This window comes from Nerophis ophidion, linkage group LG03 (genome assembly GCF_033978795.1).
Source record: "Nerophis ophidion isolate RoL-2023_Sa linkage group LG03, RoL_Noph_v1.0, whole genome shotgun sequence".
NCBI classification, from domain to species: Eukaryota; Metazoa; Chordata; class Actinopteri; order Syngnathiformes; family Syngnathidae; genus Nerophis; species Nerophis ophidion.
Window position 1 is genome coordinate 8,844,520 of NC_084613.1, and position 7,283 is coordinate 8,851,802.

The 7,283-nt window shown below is 43.6% G+C and overlaps 1 protein-coding gene across 4 annotated transcripts in view; it reads right to left on the reverse strand.

Annotated features, from left to right (window-relative positions):
* Positions 1–4,699, reverse strand: part of dpysl5a (dihydropyrimidinase like 5a) — a 46,900-nt gene extending 42,201 nt beyond the window's left edge. For 2 of the 4 annotated variants that reach the window (XM_061894170.1, XM_061894167.1), the window contains exon 1: positions 3,439–3,555. The gene's annotated coding sequence lies outside the window, so the exon portion shown is untranslated. Of the gene's footprint in view, positions 1–3,438; positions 3,556–3,984; positions 4,249–4,551 lie in introns of those variants that run through there. The other 2 variants (XM_061894169.1, XM_061894168.1) reach the window with 2 other exon arrangements.
* Between the last annotated feature and the right edge of the window lie 2,584 nt (positions 4,700–7,283).

The window sequence follows — 7,283 nt, forward strand, 5'->3', positions numbered from 1 at the left end:
ACTGGCGGTCACCACGCCCGTGGCCACACCCCTCCAAATTTCAGGTACCATATAATCTCACTAAAAGACTAGAAACACAATAAGCAGATAAGGGATTTTCCATAATTTTCCTAGTAAATGTGTCTAATAACATCTGAATCGCTCCCACTGTAGTCTTTTTTTTTTTCTAGTCCTTCACTCTCACTATCCTCATCCACGAATCTTTCATCCTCGCTCAAATTAATGGGGAAATCGTCGCTTTCTCGGTCCGAATCGCTCTGGCTGCTGATGGCCATGATTGTAAACAATGTTCGGATGTGAGGAGCTCCACAACCCGTGACGTCACGCGCACATCGTCTGCTACTTCCGGTACAGGCAAGGCTTTTTTTATTAGCGACCAAAAGTTGCAAACTTTATCGTCGATGTTCTCTACTAAATCCTTTCAGCAAAAAATATGGCAATATCACGAAATGATGAAGTATGACACATAGAATGGACCTGCTGTCCCCGTTTAAATAAGAAAATCTCATCTCAGTAGGCCTTTAATTATTAGGCTGACCATATGTCCTCTTTTCCCCGGACATGTCCTCTTTTGTGGGGGTGTCTGGGCGGGGTTTTTTAAATGCGTCAATTGTCCGGCATTTTGAATTAGGGCTGCGTGTATTTTCAAATTAAGTCCAGGGTTAAATTACTGTGTGTATATATATATATATATATATATATATATATATATATATGTATATGAAGATAATGGGAGCCGCAACCATTCTCGCTAATATCTGAGGATGGTCACCCAGACAACAATAATAAAGGCGAACTATGAAGCCAATTACTTTCAAGCCTTCAACAACATATACAAACAGCTTGCCAGCCCAGTAACATATAGTCAACAGCCATACAGGTTACACTGAAGGTTGTGATATAAACAACTTTAACACTCTTGCTAATAGGCGCCACACTGTGAACCCACACCAAACAAGAAGGACAAACACACTTCGGGAGAACATCCTCACAGTAACGCAACATAAACGCAACATAAATGAAGTGAAGTGAATTATATTTATATAGCGCTTTTCTCTAGTGACTCAAAGCGCTTTACATAGTGACACCCAATATCGAAGTTACATTTAAACCAGTGTGGGTGGCACTGGGAGCAGGTGGGTAAAGTGTCTTGCCCAAGGACACAACGGCAGTGGCTAGGATGGCGGAAGCGGGAATCGAACCTGCAACCCTCAAGCTGCTGGCACGGCCGCTCTACCAACCGAGCTATGCCGCCCCAAAAGTGCAAAACATTGCTCATTTGTAGTGATCTTTCTTGAACTATTTGGTATAAAAGGTATACAAATAACTAAAAACCTGTTGAAAAATAAACAAGTGATTCAATTATAAACAAAGATTTCTACACATAGTAGTAATCATCAACTTAAAGTGCCCTCTTTGTGTCATGATCCACATCTTGGATCATGGCATATTCTGGTTTTGGTTCTGTTTGTTATTACATTCTGTCTAGTATTTGTCTTGGATGGCGGAAGCGGGAATCGAACCTGCAACCCTCAAGTTGCTGGCACGGCCGCTCTACCAACCGAGCTATACCGCCCCATTAATAACAATTACCCAGAATGCCATGCCTCATGTGCGTGCGTCGGTTGAGGTGGGTGGGGGTGTATAATATAGCGTGGAAGAGTCATGGATGCATGGGATTCTGGGTAATTGTTATGTTGCGTTTAAGTTGTGTTACTGTGAGGATGTTAACCCGAAATGTGTTTGTCATTCTTGTTTGGTGTGGGTTCACAGTGTGGCGCATATTAGTAAGAGTGTTAAAGTTGTTTATATGACAACCTTCAGTGTAACCTGTATGGCTGTTGACTATATGCCTTGCAATCTCGTACATATGACGATAGAAGCAGGGGGGCGGGACTTCCGGGGAAGTTAGGGAAGTCGCGCTATTGACAGGAAGTGTTGGTTCCAGTTTTGCCGGGAAAAGGAAATAAGACTTCTTGGTAAACACTAGTGTAAAGTTGACATTTTTCAACTCCAGTAAATGAGATATTTTAGTATTGGTGAGTCCGTGGAAACTTCACTTTTATCTCGTTCGAGGATGGAGACAGGCTAGCTGTTAGCTTCAAGCTAACCAGCACCCGAGCAAACTAAAACATTTTGAAATGAGGGATGGATGTGAAGTTGATGTAGACCCCAGAGATTTAAGCGTTAAATATAAAATGCATGCATCCCCTTAGCACGCCATTATCATCATTTCATGACCCAAGCAAAACACTTTTTACGCTTTTATACTGAAATAAATACACCTACAACTTATTAAACAAAAACATAGAAAAAAAAAAACTACCAGCAGCGGTAAAGTTTAGATCCATGAAGGAAAGAAGAAAGTGATCAGTTTATAACTGAATACATTTACATATGCATACCATTTTTTTTTTTTTTTTTATGAATTAAGTAACATGTATTAACTTAATTCATTAAATAAATAACAAAAATTAAGTAACATTTATCACATTGGGAAGACTGTGTCTCCCGGCTGGCCTGGGAACACCTCGGGATCCCCCGGGAAGAGCTAGACGAAGTGGCTGGGGAGAGGGAAGTCTGGGTTTCCCTGCTTAGGCTGCTGCCCCCGCGACCCGACCTCGGATAAGCGGAAGAAGATGGATGGATGGATGGAAGTAAAATTTATGACAACCTTTTTTCCAAAACACGATATAGAACAGGACAATGAATACGTTTATCATTTGTTTTCAAAAAACTTGGGGACCCCCAAAAATATACTGTGGGACCCCATTTTTATGACTCGATGGGGTCCCCGGGACCCCATTTTAAAAACCCCTAGCGCCAAGACAGCAATCAACAGAGGAGAATTTTGTATTTATTTAAATAAATATATTATTTATAAAGCAAGTTGGAGTATCATTGGCAAATTTTCCCCCAATTCCTGGCACGCATATATGTGTCCTCTTTTTGGGGTTTCAGAATATGGTCAGCCTACTAATGATAAACACAAACATTGCCATGCACTGCCATCTGTAGTCCTGCGTGTCTGTGCGTAATGGCCTGCTTGGCGCGTTCGTGGGTGCGGCACCGTGACGCCGTGATGATGCGCATAACGGCAACCAAGACTTAAAGTGCGTAAAAACTATTTAATATATGCATGCCAAAAATGTAACCAAACATTGTCTATGATGTTGCTATTTGCATTTCCGCACGTTGAAAGGGACAATCGGTAAAAAAAAATGGATGGGCGGACGAATATTGTTCTGCAGAGGCGGATGCACACAAAGAAACGGGCGTCGGTGTCTTAGCAGCCGACCCAGAAACGCCTAACACCCGGCCCCTCCCCTTCCACCTGATCCTCCTCCAAACCCGGCCTCCTGCACAATAAACACCGGCAAAGTGTCCACTATAACCCCCACCTGCAGCTCCACGGGTCCGGTAGCCGCCCTCACCTACCTGACGCCCGGCCCTGCGTTTTAGGTCCACGCTGACACACTTCCAGGGGAGGCGCACGCTCACTCAAAACAAAGCCCGGGATGGATGCGTCCTCGGCGGCCAGCAGGACCAGCAGACGTGCGGTAGTAAGCCGCGGCGCGGTTGCTTCCGGTTAGAGCTTTCGAAATAAATGCCATACTTGCGCGTGTGTTGCTACAATTAACTCCAACACACATATATCGACATATTTCTAAGCTGAATTACAAAATAATCGGTATAAATAGCCAAAAAAATACAAATATCGACAAAAAACAAACTATATATCCGCTTATAATGCTTTTACTTTACACTTCGCGTTGTTTCTTGTTCATTTCCGGTTTTGCGTCTCTTAACGCCGGCTTTTTTACATCCCGTCCAATCAGCATCCGCTCGGCCGCCGAAGCAACCAATCAGTGTCGTTGGAAGGAAACACATCCGGCCCCTCCCCTTGATTAATAAACACCGGCAAAGTGTCCACGTTATAACCCCACCTCCAGCTCCACGGGTCCGGTAGCCGCCTTCACTTACCTGACGCCCGGCCCTGACGCTTAAGCTCGGCTCCTGCGTTTTAGGTCCACGCTGACACACTTCCAGGGGAGGCGCACGCTCACTCAAAACAAAGCCCGGGATGGATGCGTCCTCGGCGGCCAGCAGGACCAGCAGACGTGCGGTAGTAAGCCGCGGCGCGGTTGCTTCCGGTTAGAGCTTTCGAAATAAATGCGATACGTGCGCGTGTGTTGCTACAACAAACTCCAACACACATATATTGATATATTTCTAAGCTGAATTAAGAAATAATCAGTATATATGGCCCAAAAAATATCAAATATCGACAAAAAACTAACTATATATTCGCTTATAATGCTTTTACTTTACACTTCGCTTGGTTTCTTGTTAATTTCCGGTTTTGCGTCTCTTAACGCCGGCTTTTTTACATCCCGTCCAATCAGCATCCGCTCGGCCGCCGAAGCAACCAATCAGTGTCGTTGGAAGGAAACACATCCGGCCCCTCCCCTTGATTAATAAACACCGGCAAAGTGTCCACGTTATAACCCCACCTCCAGCTCCACGGGTCCGGTAGCCGCCTTCACTTACCTGACGCCCGGCTCTGACGCTTAAGCTCGGCTCCTGCGTTTTAGGTCCACGCTGACACACTTCCAGGGGGAGGCGCACGCTCACTCAAAACAAAGCCCGGGATAGATGCGTCCTCGGCGGCTAGCTGGACCAGCAGACGTGCGGTAGTAAGCCGCGGCGCGGTTGCTTCCGGTTAGAGTTTTCGAAATAAATGCGATACTTGCGCGTGTGTTGCTACAACAAATTCCAACACACATATATCGACATATTTCTAAGCTCAGTTAAAAATAATCAGTATAAATGGCAAAAAAATAACAAATATCTACAAAAAACAAACTATATATCCGCTTATAATGCTTTTACTTTACACTTCGCTTTGTTTCTTGTTAATTTCCGGTTTTGCGTCTCTTAACATCCCGTCCAATCAGCATCCGCTCAGCCGCCGAAGCAACCAATCAGTGTCGTTGGAAACGCCTAACATCCAGCCCCTCCCCTTCCAAAATAAACACCGGCAAAGTATCCAAGTTATAACCCCACCTCCAGCTCCACGGGTCCGGTAGCCGCCTTCGCCTACCTAACGCCCGGCCCTGACGCTTAAGCTCGGCTCCTGCGTTTTAGTTCCACGCTGACACACTTCCAGGGGGAGGCGCACGCTCACTCAAAACAAAGCCCGGGATGGATGCGTCCTCGGCGGCTAGCTGGACCAGCAGACGTGCGGTAGTAAGCCGCGGAGCGGTTGCTTCCGGTTAGAGCTTTCGAAATAAATGCAATACTTGCGCGTGTGTTGCTACAACAAACTCCAACACACATGTATTGACATATTTCTAAGCTCAAATAAAAACAATCAGTAAAAATGTGCCAAAAAAATCACAAATATCCACAAAAAACAAACTATATATCCGCTTATAATGCTTTTACTTTACACTTCGCTTTGTTTCTTGTTAATTTCCGGTTTTGCGTCTCTTAACGCCGGCTTTTTTACATCCCGTCCAATCAGCATCCGCTCGGCCGCCGAAGCAACCAATCAGTGTCGGTGGGGGGCGTGACCAACCCTGAAATGCGTTTTAGGTCCACGCTGACACACTTCCAGGGGAGGCGCACGCTCACTCAAAACCAAGCCCGGGATGGATGCGTCCTCGGCGGCCAGCTGGACCAGCAGACGTACGGTAGTAAGCCGCGGAGCGGTTGCTTCCGGTTAGAGCTTTCAAAATAAATGCAATGGCCGCGCCACAACAAACTCCAACACACATTAATTGACATATTTGTTAACTGGCTGTAGTATCAATTGGTAGAAATGGCGACAGAATAACAAATATCTCCCAAAAACTAACTATATATACGCTCGTAATGTTGTTATTTTACCCCCGCTGTTTTTTTTGTTTTTTTTTAATTATTTTTTATTGAACAACAAACATTTGTAATTCACACAAAAGTCAAGGCACTTTCAACATCAAGGAAATAAAATAAAAGCAAATACAGATAGAGTAAGAATGCTAAAAAATATGAAAACAAAAAAAAGGGCTACTTAAATCACTTTTGTACTTTTAATCATTCTCAAGGATTTTATTTTATTTTTATTTTTTATGTTTATTTATAAATTTCAACAATTACAAACAGTAAGTCAAATAACAATATAAAAAATTATAAAACATTATGAAGACAGTACAAAACAGCGCCTGGGGGTTGTAAATTCAAAATAACAAAAATAGATTACAAAAAAATATATATATACATATATTTGTATATATATAAAATAAACACAGTGCAAAGCCAAAGGCTCATTCAGATTCATCAAACAACTTAATTTTGCGCTTTGTTTCGTAGTAATTTCCGGTTTTGCGTCGCATTGTCGGCTTTTCACATCCCGTCCAATCAGCATCCGCTCGTTCGCCGAAGCAACCAATCAGTGTAATCGGGAGGCGTGGCCAACCCCGAAACGCCTAACACCCGCCCCTTCCACCTGCTCCTCCTAGCATTGTGGTCGGCAACCCGCGGCTCTTTAGCGCCGCCCTAGTGGCTCTCTGGAGCTTTTTAAAAAATGTATGAAAAATGGAAAAAGATGAGGAAAAAAAATATAAAAAATATATTTGTTGTTTTAATATCGTTTCTGTAGGACAAACATGACACAAATCTCCCTAATTGTTATAAAGCACACTGTTTATATTAAACATGCTTCACTGATTCGAGTATTTGGCGAGCGCCGTTTTGTCCTACTCATTTTGGCGGTCCTTGAACTCACCAGTTTGTTTACATCAGGGGTCACCAACGCGGTGCCCGTAAGGACCAGATGAGTCGCCCGTGGCCAGTGGCCTGTTCTTAAAATAGCTCAAATAGCAGCACTTACCAGTGAGCTGCCTCTATTTTTTAAATTGTATTTATTTACTAGCAAGTTGGTCTGGCTTTGCTCGACATTTTTAATTCTAAGAGAGACAAAACTCAAATAGAATTTGAAAAGCCAAGAAAATATTTTAAAGACTTGGTCTTCACTTGTTTAAATCAATCAATCAATCAATGTTTACTTATATAGCCCTAAATCACTAGTGTCTCAAAGGGCTGCACAAACCACCACGACATCCTCGGTAGGCCCACATAAGGGCAAGGAAAACTCACACCCAGTGGGACATCGGTGACAATAATGATCCAGTGGGACGTCTGTGACAATAATGATTATGAGAACCTTAGAGAGGAGGAAAACAATGGATGTCGAGCGGGTCTAACATGATACTGTGAAAGTTCAATCCACAATGGATCCA